The sequence below is a fragment of the Acartia tonsa genome, chromosome 10 (assembly GCF_053477335.1).
Source record: "Acartia tonsa isolate MP-2025a chromosome 10, ASM5347733v1, whole genome shotgun sequence".
Lineage (NCBI taxonomy): Eukaryota > Metazoa > Arthropoda > Copepoda > Calanoida > Acartiidae > Acartia > Acartia tonsa.
In genome coordinates, this window is record NC_137269.1 from 22,654,294 (window position 1) to 22,672,121 (window position 17,828).

General features: G+C 32.2%; 1 protein-coding gene across 3 annotated transcripts in view; it reads right to left on the reverse strand.

The window, feature by feature from the left end:
• Positions 1-9,906, reverse strand: part of fra (neogenin protein frazzled) — a 180,336-nt gene extending 170,430 nt beyond the window's left edge. For all 3 annotated transcript variants that reach the window (XM_080173991.1, XM_080173992.1, XM_080173990.1), the window contains exon 1: positions 9,683-9,906. The gene's annotated coding sequence lies outside the window, so the exon portion shown is untranslated. The remainder of the gene's footprint in view (positions 1-9,682) is intronic.
• Between the last annotated feature and the right edge of the window lie 7,922 nt (positions 9,907-17,828).

A 17,828-nucleotide genomic window follows, 5' to 3' on the forward strand; every position in this document is an offset into this window, starting at 1 on the left:
GCCACGCCTTTGACATAGAATTAACATAGACCAAATTATATATACATTGCTGGTGAAAATTGAAAAGGAGGGAGGCGGATAACACACTTTTTGTAACCAAACCTAAACCACAATAGAACTCAACCAAAAGAAGAGTTACAGCACTAAAATTTTGCCTGACAGTTGCTTTAATGAGAAACAATGTGGAACTGTGGTGAGAAATGGCGGAGGAACCGCCGTGCCACCGAAAACCACCGTTTAACGCCAAAAATTTTCTTTCCACATTGTATCTCATAGAAGAAACTGCCAATTTCAGTGCTGTAACTAATTTTTTTTTGGTTGATTTTCTTTATGTTCTAACTTCTACGGTTTGGCTACAAAAAAAAGGTCTCCCGCCTTTGAGATTCAGTAAATTTTTGTTTAATTAAACTATAATTAGTAAGTAACAAACTTAAAAGCCTAATTTTGATTAAATATCTAGTAAGAATATTTAACTATGCAATCTTTATATATCTAAACTATAAGGTTTTTAATCAATGAAAATACCTTAGTTTAAATATAGAAAATAACTCTTTAAAACACTGAATATCATTAAAATAATAAGTTCAACCTTAGTATCTATTAAACATGTCAAAAATAATCCTTTTTATCAATAGCGTGCAGTAGAGGGGTGTAAACGCCCCCCTAAAATTTGAAATTTGAAAGACTTGCCCTCCCCTTTTGCTTATAGGGTATTATCGTTTCTCATCCCCCTTTATGAGTTACTGTGCACGCCACTGCATACTTTGAAGTAGTTCAACTACTCTGTAACCATGTTATGTACGTACGTGAGTATGACAGTAGCATACATCCATCAGAAATCCTAATTTAAATGTATATTCTTGCTGATTCAACAATAATAAATAAACTTGTTATTGCTACGCTATATATGAACATAATTATCCCAGTTTGAAAAGTGTTTTAGAACAAATTATTCTTGTATTATTCTTAAACTTTTCAAAGTGAAGTATGTTTTTGTTAGATTTGGGGAAAATAAAAGTTTTACTTAAACAAGATGAACACGATGTGCTCATGGACGACAAAAGTTTGAGTAATGCTGTGCTTAAAAGCAAGTTTGGACACAGTGGCGTGAACAGGTTTATGCCAGAAAGTGTTAATCTTGAGATCGTGAGCAACCCATTCTAATTTAAACATTAATAAGGGTTTTGATACCCTCCAAAAAGTTTTAAAGAATCTATAAAATACTCATAAAGTCATAATTTGATTATAAACCACTCTAGAAAAAAAACTGGTAAAACTATCTTGAAGAAATTGTGATCTGGCTCCAAAATTTTGACAGGACTAAGTATGGTTTTCTTTAAGAGTAGAAACTCAACTTTCTACTTCTATGACCATAATGTGTAAGATATGGGGATGAGGGGGGATGAAAACAATGAATTGTTAATTGTTTGAACAAGATCAACAAAAAGGGCATTTACTTGAAATTCAATTATATAAATACTATAAAAGGTTTCGCCCCCTTGCTTTTGTAGACCCAAACAAAAGTTTTTGCTCAAAGTAAACAGAATATTGTTTTTGGGGAGGGTTGGGTTGGTGGGGCCATATAAGGAGTTTGATCTACTCATCGCCAAATAGTTTAAAACCATCCCAAAACCATTTTTAGGTATCTTTCAAAATTGTAAACTTTCTGTCAAATAAAAAACCTGTGCAGTGTGCATTCAAGAACTTAAGCACACGGGATAAGTAAAGCTCTTCTATAATATTATTTTTTTTTGCAAACAACCAAATCCTAAGTCCAAACTGAATATTTCGTAAATTGGCATTCCTGTATACCTAACATGTTAAATTTTTGCATGTTCTAAGTGCTTAATAAAAATAATGGTTGAAATAATTTCTTTTCTTTTTGGTTTAAAATAGAAATAATAATATAATTGTAGGGTAATGCACTCAAGTCTTACTTATCAGGGATGGGGGGATAGATAAATGGAAACTAAATTCATTTCTCCAAAGTGCCAAATGACGAAAAACATTAGGGGCACTACTTTTTTTGACAAATTGTCTTTTATTGAACTATATTTTTTGTCATATGAGTTGCAACTCTATAGAAAGGAAGGAATGGCCTACTGGATTGGGTCCAAGAAAGATGTAAGAATTGATAATTGGATTCTAATAAATTTCTTATAGTCATAATAGTCTTTTTAAGGCCAAATTTATCTTTCAGTGTCCCATCCAAGTATTCCTGTTTTTAATCTTTCTCCCAAGAATTAAGTAAAACTTTACAGACCTAGGATAATACAATTAAAACTGTAAGTATATATGTGTGTGTATGTGTGTGTGGGTGGGTGAATGTGTGTGTTTCTGCATTCTTTTAAGACATTTTAACACTAAAGTTTTCCATTATGTCTGGTTTCATTCAATCATTAAATTTCATACCTAATTTTATTTATTCTTTAAATAATAAATATTAAAATCAGAATAATAATTTAAAATCCTTATACTAAAGTAACAGGATGTTTGTCTGTCTGTCTGTGTGTCTGTCTGTGTGTACCGAAGGATCTCGCTAACCGCTAAACCGATCGGGTTCTCCTTAACAGGGTAGATTCTCATATGTCCTGGGAAGGTTTTTAACTATTTTGGGGGAGGGTACTACCACCCTCCCAAAAGAAATGACAAAAAAATTGAAAATTTTCTTAAAATCTGGGAGACTTCAGCGTCAAATAAGGTGGTATCGTACATAAAAAAATTAACTTTAACAAACAAAAACATTTAAAGTTTCACTAGAGGCCTCTAGGGGCGTAGCCGCTAGTTAATAGATAAAGCAATGGCGTGCGGATGGGGGATGTTAACACTCCCCTTAAAATTTTCACACATCAATTGTATCACTCCTCCATGGTGAATCACTTCACGCCACTGGATAAAAGTACATAGTCGACAAATGCAACCTGACATCACAAGCCCCTTTAGTTCAACTGGGAAGTAGAAAATCACAAATCCAAGGGTAAAATAAGCTGGAAAGATTTGTGGAGTTAAAACTTTTTTGGTATTTATTTTTGTTGATATTGTAAAACTTGGTTATTTCTAAAGTCCAGAGTTGTGGATCCGGATCCGCAAGGATCCGCATTTTCTTGAGTCCAAGGATCCGGATCCGGATCCTGGGGTATAAATTTATGAAAAATCTACCTAAATTTATATAAAATAGTCACTTACAAAGACATTCTCGTGATGAGAGCCAATCTTTAAGGTTTAGGTTCAGACTTAAAAATTAAAAGTATTTTTGACTTCGAGATTAAGGAATAAATATTTTTTGAAAAATTTGGTGATTTTATTTTTATTGTCAAGGATCCGGATCCGGATCCGCACTGACCAAAATTTGAGGATCCGGATCCGCATACAATTAATGCGGATCCACAACACTGTTCTAAACATAGAACGATTTTATAGAATAAAAAACACCTGCTTTTTACCTTCGACTTTTATTTTATCTCAGAATAGCAGTTTATTTTTAACATAGTATAATTTTGTTGATTACAATCAAAGCATTATTATAAAGTAGAAAGTTTTTTGTCTTAAGCTTAAGATCTAAATTGAATAAGCTTCAGACAGGTCCTTTAATGGTTTTAGGTTATTTTCTTTTCATATTTTTTTACATGCGATGATTATAAGCTCTATTTCTAGCCACTCTCTTCCTCTTTAAAGACTTTAAATGCTTTCTAGTATTGCATACAAAACACGAATAAAGTATTGCTTTAAATAAAATGATTAAATTTGACTGCTAACCACATCAAAAATAAATACCTGACCTTTTAACTATATTATTCCATGTGAATCTCCCTTATTGCATTTCATTCCAATAAATATAAACTTTGCCAATGTAATTATTCTAAATCTCATACAACCAGTGGCGTACACCGATGTTCACCAGGGGTGTGTAAATCAGTAAAGGGGTGAAAAAAGGGTAAGTAGTCGCTTCTTCCTAATATATTATTTTACACCCCCTTCCTTACCCCACTTTAACCTAATATTTTTTATCTAGAAATCCTGTATGTATGTAAAATTAATTTGAAATCTTTAAAAACTTTAAGATTACTTCACATATCTCATTTGATTTAGTTTTCCAACAAAATTGCTATTTTTTATAGCACAACTACTCTATAATAACTTATGTCCATAAGTAACTCAATCATATTACGTTAAAGTAAAGTGGTTTAAATTCTTAAAATAATCCATGATTAAAATTGAATTAGAAAAATAAAACATAGATTTAATGAAATCTATTAGGTCACTATTGTTCATGTATTTATTTTTTTAAACACATTCTAAAAAATAGCTGCTTTTTGTGATACTTTTGGATATAATTGAGCTTAAAATATTTCGTGAGAATGTCGGAACACTTTATATTTCCTTCCTTAATTTTCTCTTATCCTAAATTTAAAAGAAGAAATCAAAACTTGGAATCAAGAATAGTTATTTCTCGCATCGTATTATAAACAGCTTTCCGCGGATATAGAATGTACCTTCGGCACCTCGGGGCTAAAAAACTGGTTTTAATCTTATGACTGCACATTTTTATATTCGTAGAAAACTGGATATAATACGATGCTAGACATAGCTTTTTCGTATGGATAAGAACCGGTTCCTAACCACCGGATTCGAATGAATATGAGAAAGATATTGCCATGACAATAGAATTGCGAGTAAAACTCAGGCTTAATTGTGCGTTTGCATTGGTTGCGCACTTTCTATGCATCATTGGCTCCTATTGGAGATAGGCCATTTCTTTTTGGCGTTAAAATTCTTAAAACTGGATATAAGGGGATTCTTCGTATTTCAGACTATTTAAATGAATTATTTTCCATTGAAGTTTAATTGTGTTTTTAAAAACTTTAGTGAAATTAATTTTAGTAGAAGACGAAAAAATTAGGGAATGCTGAGCACTGAAACATATACCCTTATTTAAAGAGTAAATTTGTTTAAATCTCAGCTAATCTAAAAATTCTATAGATTACAATAAGTGGTTAAAATGTTTGGACTCTAAACATAATAAACCAACCAAGAGAAGTTTATAAAAGTCCCTAAAGTTATTAAGCCAACGATTAAGAAAACGTTGTTATAAAACTTTGGGGACTAGAGTTATAAACAGCAAACTTACCCCTCCCTCTCTGACTAAAGTCGGCCATTCTTTATCTAATATTTATAGATGTAACTTTAAAAATCAAGAACAGAATATTTGGTAAATATCTAAAAAAGCATATCTTTAAAGTTTAAAACATAAATTATTGGGGGAAGATTAATTTATCTACAATTGACGTATCCTAGTTGTAATTAGCAGCGAGGGGTGACAAATATTAAATATTCCTTTAATGTACTATTTTAATAATTTTTCTTCTTTACAAAATGAAATAATGTTGCTAAGACAGTTAATATTAATGAGTTATGTCATTAAGGAGCCAGTAATAAAAGGAAAGGTTACTTTTTATTTTAAAATTGGTCTATGAAATTATAACATTACCTAGTGCTTTATAAAAATCAAAGAGTTGTAGCCACGCTATAATTAATGACCTAATGGACTGTAAATCCATGAAAAAACTTTGATAAAATTATATCAAATTTGCTAATTACAAAATTATAAGACTTTCAATTATAAATAAAAAATAACAAAATTTTGATTTATTCATTGTTTTTAGATTTAAACCCGTAGAAACGTATTGCTTAATTTTTATATCTAAAACATTATTAAGTTCATTCATTTTGGAAAAGTTGACGTGGAATATTTTTTGACTAGATGCCTTATCCCTTATCTCTGGCTAAATTAGATAAAGCAAATTATAAATGATGAAAGCTAAAGGAACTATATTTTTATGAGCTGTCCAATTCTCACTAATTAAAGTCGGGAAGGAAGGGGACATTGGGCTGTTTATTACACTAGTCCCCAAAGTTTTGTAATAACGTTTTCATATTCGTTGACTTAACAACTTTGGTGACTTTTATTGAATTTTGATTGGCTGGTTCATTAATTTAAGTGTGCAAACGTTTCAGTCACTATTTGTATTTTACAGAAGGGATAATTTTGTGTATCATAATTGGGGTTATATACATCCATTTAACGGCCATTGTCTTATCCCCTAAGATCCCTGAATTAAAGATGAACATCAAATGTATATTATAAGAAAAAAGGTTAACTTCAGTAGCAAAGCTACTCTATAAGGTCATTGCTGAAAAACTTATAAAAAGGACAAAAAATTTGTATTAAATAAATTGCAATCATGTTATTGCTGCGTTTCTTTTTGACATAAATGTCATTATTTCTATAGTTTTTATAAATAGGCGAAATCGTCCTCAATAATGTTGTAATTAAGGGCGTTTTTCAAGTTGTTTACAAAGATATTATTGTATTTTATTGCAGGGTGGACATGGGAGGGACAATGGACCTAAAATTATTATATACTTCTTTCTCCTATATAACAATAATGATAGTCTAATAAAGGTCTATTTCGTGGGGGGGGGGGGTATTTTTTTAAATCCATTACTCTGTCCCTACAGGCCCCTACATTCCATGATAGTATTGTGTTCTATTTTGAGCTCCACTGATTTACACCCTTTTATATTACTTGTAAAACTTAGAAATAAAATATTAACATTTCCTCTTATATAAAAGTAACATGATGTCTTTCTGTCTATCTGTAGCTACCTATAGATTTCACTGACCGCGAAATAAAAATGGATCTCCTTTACAGTGAAGCTTATAGTAGGTCTAGAAAATATTTATAAATATTTAGGAAAAGTATATCGCGCCTCTAAAAAAGGCAAAACCAAAATTATTTTTGACTTTTTCCCTCTCCTCTTTATAAAACGCCCCTAGAGGCCTCTAGGTGGCGTAGCCGCTAGTATATACTAAAAGAGTAGGTAACAATAACATGAATTTGAGAACTTTTTTATACGGTAAAAATAGGTAAACTGTGCAGTAACATTAAAACTTAAAAATGAAAGGATCATTAAATCACTAACAATGGCTAGACAATTTTAAATTGTACATCTGTAGATATAAAAATCCTTTACTTTTTAACCAATTAAATACTTTCTCTTGGACCAAAAAAAGGGATTGAAGATCTAAACATCTATCAATGGATATACTATTACTTGGACCTTAAATCAGATTTTCATGTTCTCTAGGTATAAAGTGAAACTTGCAGTGTGCTAAATAACGATTCCCTCTTTCATCCCATCTCTTTCTCTAGATAAACGAACTGACCAATAAACGAGTTCCATGTTAGCCAGTTGACGAAAATTTTCCCCATGTCATAAGATCCACGTATATTATACATCCATTATTCTATCTAATATATTTTCTATATTTAGAACCTAGTTATCCTATTATCCTATTATATAAAGTAAAAAGCTTTTTTTGTCTGTAGCGAAGGATCTCGCTAACCGCTGAATCGATAAGGTCCTACTTTTCAGCTAATCGTCTTATAGGCCCAGGGATGGTTTTAGGCTATTTTTTATATGGGTACAAACACCCTCCCATGAGAATTCGCACCTTTAAAAAATTACCCCCTTCCCCCAGATTTATTTTACTTTTCTTTTAAAACTAAAATTGAAAGTGGAGGGTTCTACTCCCCACCACTAAAGTTCCCCTAGAGGCCTCTAGGGGCGCAGCCGCTAGTATCTCATATAAAATTAATTTCATTACCCAACCAAAGAGGATAGAACATTATGTATAGGAAAAAACAAGGATTTTAATGTTCAAAAAGATGCGGATAAAATTTGCAAATTATTTATTTGTTGTATTTACGTCGACTTTATGGTGTTTCTAAAATTTTTTAATAGCTGACTTTTTATGTCATCGAAAGAAAGTTTAACAATGTAATGGACTCTTCCTTCTTTATTTTTTACAACGACTGATTTTTTTTGTATAGATTTATAAATAATGTCATTTTTCGTCACTTTATGCTTTTAATTTGTCGAATTGAGAGATTTGTTGAGCTTTGCATTTATGGATGTTGTCATCTTAATCTTTTTCAGGAATTAAATTAATACCTATATAATAGTATTTCAGAGAGATTTTATTAGATAAAATAAAGTATTGTCTACAAAACAAGGATGACAACATCATTAACAATAATGCTCAGTAAATCATACAGACAGACAAACATTACCAATTTTCAATTAGGTACTTATTTAATATTAAAGAGAGGGGTAGGTTTTTGGTAGAATCCGTAAAGGTGTTTGTTGTAAGTCTTAAAAATAGTAGTAGAACGATAATATTCACTAATTATGTGTATTTCTTATTGAAAAGAACTATAGACAAAAAAAAATATAAAGTTAACATAAATTTTTATCGTTCTACTACTGTTTTTAACTTATAACACATAACCTTTACGGATTCTACCAGAAACCTACCCCTCTCTTTTTAGTTAAAGTCAAGACACAAAATCCATGATTACAGGATGCATTATAAAGACTTTTAAGATTTGATTACAAAAAAGCTTCGTAAATAACATCGTGCCATTCTAGTAATCCACATTCCAAAAATCAAGAGAACAGAATAATTTTAATACTCAATTCAGGGGCGTCCAAGCTTTTTTATTTGGGGGGGGGGGGGGGGGGGTAATCTTTATTTCAAAGAGAAAAAATGTTAGAATGGTTGAAAAAAATATAACCCCTGGGGGCGAAGCAAAATATCCTATTTTATAAATTAATAAGCTTTTTTGTCTTTGGCGAAGGATCATTCTCGATATCTGATGAACCGATATGGGTCTCCTTTACAGTGAAGCTTCTTATAGGTCCTGAAATGGTTTAGGCTAATTTGTTTCTTACAAATAAGTCCGGATATGGTTTTAGTCTAGTTTTTGCCATTCCATATATATCCCTTCAAATATAAAGCCCCTAGATGCTAGGGGATCAGTCGCTAGTATGAATATATTTTATTATTATTTACTATTCCTAATGTATAATAGTAAATAATCTATTCTCTAGATGCTATCTACCATCTATTCCCCCCATTTTTCCATTAATTTTCAAAACCTTTAACTATACATAATACTCTAACCAATAGATCGATAAGAGTTAAGACTCTAGGGGGCTAGGTGTCGCTTCGGGTACTAGACCTATATCTCCACGCACCTTGGAACATACTTGCAATTGCAATGATTGCGGTGTAAAGCGTCCATTCACCCATCAGACAACCAACTCTCTGAGATGCACGACCTTTGTCTGAGAAGCCCAACTGTGCACGGTAGCGAGTTGCGCCTGTTTTGGGCCAAGGCATTCCCCCCACTCTAACTATTTACGTCGCGCATTTGACATAGTAGCAGTGGGAACAATTTTTAACGTCTTTAGTTATGACGCGGTGTCGGACCGAGATTCGAACCTATCACCTTCCCGACGACGAGCGGATGCGCTACGTGTTGAGCCACGGTCGCGGGTTAACCAATAGATCGATAGTAAATTGTTGTATGAATCTTTTTAAAGCAAAGTTTTTTCATATAATTGTATGGTCCATCGAATGGATCGTTAATTTGGAATTATCCTATTGATTTAAAACCTTATACTAGGATTCCTTTTAAGTTTCATTTTAAAAAAACAAAGTATCTCTATAAAAAGTAAACATAAACATATTTCTTGTTAAACAATTGTTTTATAATCAATAAATTTTTCAACGGTGAATTCTGAGACGATTTAGTACAAAAAAAACATTACTTACCATGTAATTTATAAAATCTGAAAAATGATTAAACTTCACTAATTGTTATATTTTCTTTTTGTTTAAAATTTTCACAAGCTTCGTGTAGATGAATTTTTTATTAATTTCACTCTGTTATTTCATTAGAATCACTTTAAAACGAACTTATGTTTTATTTTTCACATTTTTAACTATAATTTTTCACAAAATTACTATGCTCCCTTTGCATGAAAAAGTTGACTACTAAGGAAGATTTGAGAGGCGGTACGGTACAACCGGTAATATACCTCTCCCTTTTACTGTTGTTCTTCAGCCTTTTCTCCCAGCTTCCCCATCATTGTTCGTGCTCCCCCCCTCTCCCTTTTTTATTTCTTCTGTCTCTCTCTCTCATAAACACACACGCACACACACACACACACACACACAGGATAGCCCTACTACTACTACAAATACATCGCCTTTCCTTCCCCTATTGAGTTACACTTTCCCCAAATTTCCTCACGCCCCACAGAGTCAACACCCCCTTTGAATGTTTTTGATGGACAGTTTTGTTGACCCTTCCAGGCAAAAACACAAAATTCAAGGAAGGGGGGTGGAAGAGTAGGGAGGGGCAACTACCCTACGTTCAAATAAGTATGGAAGGGGTTTGGTTGAACTGAAGTAAAATTTTATAGTAACTTTATGGAGAGTTAGGGAGAAATAGTATGAAAAATAATTATAATAGAATAATGGAAACTACATTTATTTTTAAGGTTTAAACCTTAAGGGAAAGTGCAATTGTGTATAGATCTATTTACACCCTATTCTATTCTTAAATATTTGTAAAGGAAGATTTACATAAAAATTAGGAATAGTTATTTCTCGCATCGTATTATAAACGGCTTTCCGCGGATATAGAATGTACAATTATAAGATTAAAACCAGTTTTTTAGCCCCTAAGTGCAGTAGGCACGGGCTAAAAAAACTGGTTTTAATCTTATGATTGTACATTTTTATATTCGTAGAAAGCTGGATATAATACGATGCTAGACATAGTTTTTTCGTATGGATTAGAACCGGTTCTTATCCACCGGATTCGAATGAATACGAGAAAATATATTATTTGCTGTTTTAGGTGAATAGCTAGAATTTAGTATACCTACAAATTTTATGTGATCACAGCTAAAACAATAACCAGTTTTGCAGACTTTTTGATTGCACGACCTTTGTCTGAAAATTTTAACTGTTCATCCAAGGTAATAAGCTGCGCCTGTTCTGAGCCGAAGCATTCCCCTTACTCTTATTATTAATGTGGCGCATCTGAAATAAAATCAGCTTCAACTTTTAACTTCTTTAGATATGGCGAGATTCAATTAGGGGGTGAAAAAAGAGGAAGCCCGGTCTTTCAAATCTTAATTTTCAGGACTGTGTTGACACCCTATACCACAGGCCACTGTTTGGAAATGTTTATAATAATACTCTTCTATATAGCTGAAATTACTCTATATAAGAAGCATGTAAAGAGATATGGAGTGCAAACCAAGAATGACAAACAACCATTGTGGCGCATAGTCTGGCATTAGTTAGTTTTTAATAATTCCATTGGCTCCATTATTCTAATAGTGTTTTTTCCTTATTGAAGGTCTTATTTTGTCCTTTGTTTCGCCTGTTTATAATCCAAAACATTCCCTCACTTTATGCATCATATGATTAACTAAAGGTAAAATTAGCAATTTCTAATATATTTACTTTTCAAGCAGTTTAGGCCCTACGGCCTTAAACAGGATAAGATTGAGTTCTCCATTTTAGAGAAGTTTCAAATAGGTTTAGGGTTGGTTTTAGGCTCTTTTATTTTTAACCTTGTCTTGACTAAGTTTACCCCCCCTCCCCTCTCCCTTTAAATATAGATGGTAGAAACACAGCTCCGCGTAATAAGAAAAAGTTGAGATACTATCTACTTAACAAGATTTAGGAAATCCCCCTTACGTAGTTCAGAAAGAACACGGTTTATAGAGTGGCCATAAATATGAAAATAGAAGAAACAAGGATAACAACAGCTATAAGTAGCAAAGTACAAACGGACAGTTGATTTTTATATTTACAGTTATAAGTAGAATGACCGATATACCGACGGACCAAATAAATTATATACTGGACATTCATTGGTGAAGGGAATATTCACAAAAATTCTTGGATAGCAGCATTGAAATTAACGTTTCCCCATAGTTGTTTCTTACAGATCGTCGGAAATTTCGAATTATACAGTAGCTTCACTATTAGAAAGGATAGAAAAAGAGAAAGAAGAGATAGTAAGTGTTAAAAGAGTTACTACTTTTTGTATCAAGGGTTGTAAAAATATACAACAACTCTATTATTCACCAAGTTCAGGGGATAACTCACTACAAGACAGAAAAAAAACTAAATAGAACATAAGGATAAATTTTTTAATTCTTATTATAACAACTTTTGTTGCTTGTTTTTCCCCATTTGCCTAATCCCTCTGGGATGCCCTAAACATGCGGGGCCTACATCTGTTGTACCCTAACCCGTTTAGGCTACCCAGTATTAAATACGAAAAAACCTAACCTAACAAAAAAACTATTACCTCCCCCTTCTTTGCAATTTTTTTTCAAAATAAGGGGGGACGGGATACTTTTTGTGATAGCGCCTACAATTCTGATAATAGATATATACATATGTATGTGTATAATAGTTTTTGTGTTGATATAATGCCAGCACCAAAGTTTAAGACGGAAAGGTGTTAAAAATTTATAAAATGACATGCTTCAAGCAGAAATTTTACACCTTAATTCTAATTAGGCATAACAATCTTTACAACAAAAGAAAAAAAACATATTTTCGATATTGTTATATCTGTAAACAAATTATTTTTATTGTACATAAAAACTCAAATAAGTATGCTTAAAAAAAACATTTATTAATAATTTAGGGGTAAAAGTCTACGATAAAAAATGTAGGCTAACTAAGTTTTCGAAGCAAAAAAATACAAAATTAAAGTATAATAGTATTTGTGGGTGCCCCCCCCCGCCCCCCCCCCCTCCCCCACACATTTTTATTAAACCTCTAAAAAGTATCTTTACAATATGTAAAACATGTTTGTTTGAAATAATTAGCTTTAAAACTTCAGTTAACCACCAAAGAAAGGAAGCCAAAAAATCATAAAGCATGACGATTATGAATTTGTGTGTGTATGTTTATTGGTTCGTTGAATGCTTGTTTGTGTGTTAATTTTGTGTGATAGATACCCAGTAGTCCGACAATGTACACAAGTTTAATAGTTAAAGGGTAAATAACCACTAAAAAATGATGATATCAAAAACTCTTTATTTTGTACATTTTAGCAAAAAAACCTTTTAGAATACATACATGTACACTGTACACTGTACAGCATATGTACTGTACACAACAGAATTTTTCTGTCATCGTTGAATTCATTGATCTTCGTAAAAAAAGTATCCCATGTACTTAAGTATTGATTTTTTTTATAAATCATCTGAATATTATTACTTCTAAACATTGGAATTATTTTTAAAATTTTTAAAAATACACATCCTTTGGTACTAAACTGATCATCTAAGCCTAGCTGACTTAAAACAAGGAATTAATTGACTAACAAACCATCTCAGAAATAGCTATTTATGGCATCGTATTATAAACAGCTTTCCGCGGATAATGAAATTATAACTGATATCACTAATATTATCATTTTTATTTTATTATTCGTAGAAAATTGTCTCTAATACGATATGATACATGATTTTTCAGTATGGCTAAGAACCGGTCCTAATCCAGAGCATGGTAATTGTTTTGCTATAGAATATGTATAATAAAACTATTATTAGTATTCAGGCTTTTTAAAAGAAATATTAGTACTTTAAATTGTTTTTCATCAATTAAAAAGCTATCAACGCAAGTTTTTATATGATTTATTAACTTAGTAGTCCCTAAAGTTTTATAATAATGTTTTCTTATTCGTTGCCTAACAACCTTGAAGAATTTTATTGAATTTTGATTGGTTTGTTCATTAAGTTGAGTGTCCAAACGTTTCAACAACTAATCATAATTGTACAGAGAGGTAATTTGGTGAATCATTATTGGGGGTGTACATCAATTTATCGGCCATTGTCTTATCCCTTTAAATCTCTGCTGTCTTTGACTATTTCCTTGTAAGCCATTGTTTAATCAAAAGGCTAATAAAAGTCTTTAAATTTGGTTAGTGATAAATATTTGAAAAACATGGTGATTTTGTTTATAAGAAGCACTGCAACAACGACCTAAAATAATTAAGATTTGAAAAGACTTTAAATTGTATACAATAACAGTTATTTATCGCATCGTATTATAAACAGCTTCCTAATAGTGGAACGAAGTGACCAATAAATGAGTTACTTGTTAGGAACCTAAATTGACGACAATAGCGTCAACGTATATTCTAAATCTAATTTTAATTTGTTGATGAGAAAACATGTCTTAACTATATTAGCATAAAACGTATGTACGTATGTATAAATGAAACCTAAATGTTTTATTTTCATTACCTATTGTAAAATAAAACAAGGATGATAAAATCCAATAGCATTAAATCTCTGAAATTGAAACATTTAAAAAATCAAACAGATTAAAGATTAAGAAAAATTTTTATGTGGCTAGTTATAGTTATTACAATTCTCAGTGAAAATTTACGACGTATATCTTTAATATATGTCAAGAAAATAATACCTAGCTTATAAAAATCATATTACCACAACAAAGTAAAAGAGTAAATGCTCATTAGTCGCGGGAATCTTCACTAAAATTTGTAGTTGTCTATAATATACAGCATCTTTGAAAATGATTCTTCCCTTTTCTTATAGACGATCAGACAAACATTTTAGATATGCTTCGCTACTAATAAAACAAACAATAGATTTGAGACAATTATGTTAACTAGGTATATAAAATATATATATATACTTGCGGCTACGCCCCTAGAGGCCTCTAGAGGCACTTGAGGAAGGGAGAGTCGAATTTAATAACCTAATTTATTATTTTAGATTTTAAAAGAAAAAGTAAAAAAAAATTTTTTTTGAGGTGGGAATTTTTTGGGGGTGTGCCCCCCTCCCCATTTTATTTTTAGTTGGGGGGGGGGTATTTTTTTTCTAGGGGCTATTTCTCTTGTGAGGGTGGTGGTACCCTCCCCCAAAATAGTTATAAACCTTCCCGGGACCTATGAGAAGCTACCCTGTTAAGGAGAACCCGATCGGTTCAGCGGTTAGCGAGATCCTTCGGTACAAACATACACACAGAAAAAAACACAATCAGACATCCTTTTACTTTAGTATAAAGATAATTTATATTAGCAATAGATTTATTACCCTAGATGGTCAATCTGACACAATCTTAAAAAAGAATTGTTAAAAAGGAAATGATCAGTGTCGGTCAAAAGGGGGGTATATCTTTTATCTAACCCGTTGGCTAAATTAAAAGGGGTCAATAAAATTTTTCAGGTGTCCACCCCTGGATCTTCAACCCATGATACACCCTTCTAATTCAGCGTAGGGGGGTGTCCGGGTAAAAAAGTCACAACCCCCTTAAAAACTACCCTGGCAAAATCCTCTGCACACTACTGCATGAAACGATTCTATTCCATGATTTTAAGCTTCAGACAACAATGTACAAATTCATATGAATGAATGGTTTATTTATTTTAAAATTTTAAAATCAATTTAAAAAGAATATGCGTACATGCTACAGATAAATTGGTTAAATTGATAAATTACATCAAAGAAAGAATCCCCCAAATTTTAGTTTACATTTTCCAGAATACGCAATTTATGTTTAACCCTGAATCCTTTTTTTTAGACTTTTCATATATTCATCGCAATAATTTTAAAACAGGTAATTTTCAATGCAAGGTCGTGTAATCGTTTTTGGGAGGGTGAGGGCCTCAAAACTTTGATAGAATCTAAATCGATTAAAATTGCTGACCAATATTCGTTTTTTCCTTATTGTGCTACCAAATTTATAAAACCTTATTTACACAGAAATATTTCCCCATTTCTTTAACTTTGAATCTTAAAGTTGTTTGAATAAATTTTGATTATTCTCAGCAAGATTATTATCCTTTAAGGTTAGATTATTAAATTTTAGATGTCCAAGAAAAATTGAAAAAAAACCCTCCTCCATTGACGTCCAAGGGAGGAGGCAAAGGAGTGTTAAACCTCCTCAGACTTTGAAACCCCACACTTTACCCCCTTCAACCTTAGGCTATGCAGACAGCTATTTTTCGAGGTATTGAATTAAGTAACACTTAACAGACAACTAACTCTTTGATTTCATGGCCTTTGTCTGGAAGTCCTAACTGTGAATGGGTAGCGGGACAAAGTGTCTCAAAAACCAGCCATGTGACGTCATAAAAATGAAGGATATGAGAGAAGATAATCCCTCATTTTATGACGTCACATGGCTGATTTTTGAGAAACTTTGTCCCGCTACGTGGTAATAAGCCGGGATTCGAACCTATGAGCTGTTGAGCCACGGTCGGGATTTCTTGCCAACCTCTTTTTTGTAAGCTTTGATTTACAAGTTGTATGCTGTCATCATTTTCTATCTTTTAGGTAAAAATATCAAGAATTCCCCTCTTTCTGTTTTATACCTATGTGTACCTTCATCTTATTAGTTATCTCAAGAATTTCATTTTACACAAAATGAAATTTGTTAAGACCTAAAAGTTTAAAGAAATATGAAATTTTTCGACGTTGGTCAGTTTGGTACTTTTTAGTTTCAAGAATAAATATGCAGAAAAAATTAATACTCCAAACATATCAATTTTTGGCAAAATTATATGGATTACTTATTGACCTAAGTGCCAAATTAATTTCTGAAAAATAAGCATAATGTTAGATCATATTCTATATTACAAACAGCAAATTATCACATTTTGTATGTAAATGACGACACATTACAATCTTTCCCGATTTTATATTACTTTTGCGGAACATGATTCCAGTTATGTCATATTTTTCTTTCCCGAAAAAGGGAAGGGGGGAAGAAAATCTCTTCAAAAGATTCTCCCATCTCTTTTTTTCTTCCCCTCTTCCCTTTTTTTCTTCCACCCTTCCCTTTTTCGGGAAAGAAAAATATGACGTAACTGGAATCATGTTCAGCAAAAGTAATACAAAATCGGGAAAGATTGTAATGTGTCGTAAATGACGTCTTAGGGCATTACAAAAAGTATTTCAATTTCAGGGATACTATGATAGGACATTTGAAATAATAATTTACTTCTAGGTTTGGCTTTACATAGTTAATTCTTTCGTTGGGTGTGGTTATCTTTCGATTTCAAGACATCGCAAAGACAACCCAAGAGCATCAAAGGCTAAGATGATAGATAACATCCGCCAAACCTTTGATTGCACAACCTTTGTTTGGATGCCCTAACTGTGCATGGTAAATAGTTTCGCCGGGCCAAGGCTTTTCCCCAACTCTACTAGTCACGAGCTCGATATTGTAACAACAGGTAACATTTTTAACGTTTAAAGTATGACGAGTTGTGGTCGAGACTCGAACCAGACACCTCCCCGACAGCAAGCAGACACGCTATCATTCACGCAATTGCATCTTTGGCTTCGGTGGGGAAAGATATTCTTTATTTTCAAAATGCCCCAAAGATGTCAGTTTCATCACTCCGTATATTCTTACAAATTTGTTTTTTCACAATCCTTTGAAAATAATGTTATTTCAAAAATTTCATTATGATTTGTATACATCTCTATGAATATTCTAATATATGAAGGTTTTTTTAGCGGTAGCTAAGAATTCTAGTAACTATCGAACCGATCGATTTATTCCTTTTACTGAAGCTTTACATAGGTCCCTGGATGGTCTTAGGCTATTTTTCTGCATTTCCCTTCCCCATTAAAAACAGAGCCTCTGGACACTAGTTGACAGTTTATTACAATATTACAGTTGATTGTTCTATTTAGATTTACAACATCGTCATTTATGGTGCCCTATTTATGGACATAATTATATTTTTGCTCTCCATATACAAAAGAAATATTTCGACAAACCCCAAACTGTCCCAGTTTTGAGCAAGACGATTCCAGTTACATCATATACGTTTCGGGAAAGAAAAAGGGAAGGGGGAAAAATCTCTTCAAACGAGATGGGAGAAAAGGGAAGATAT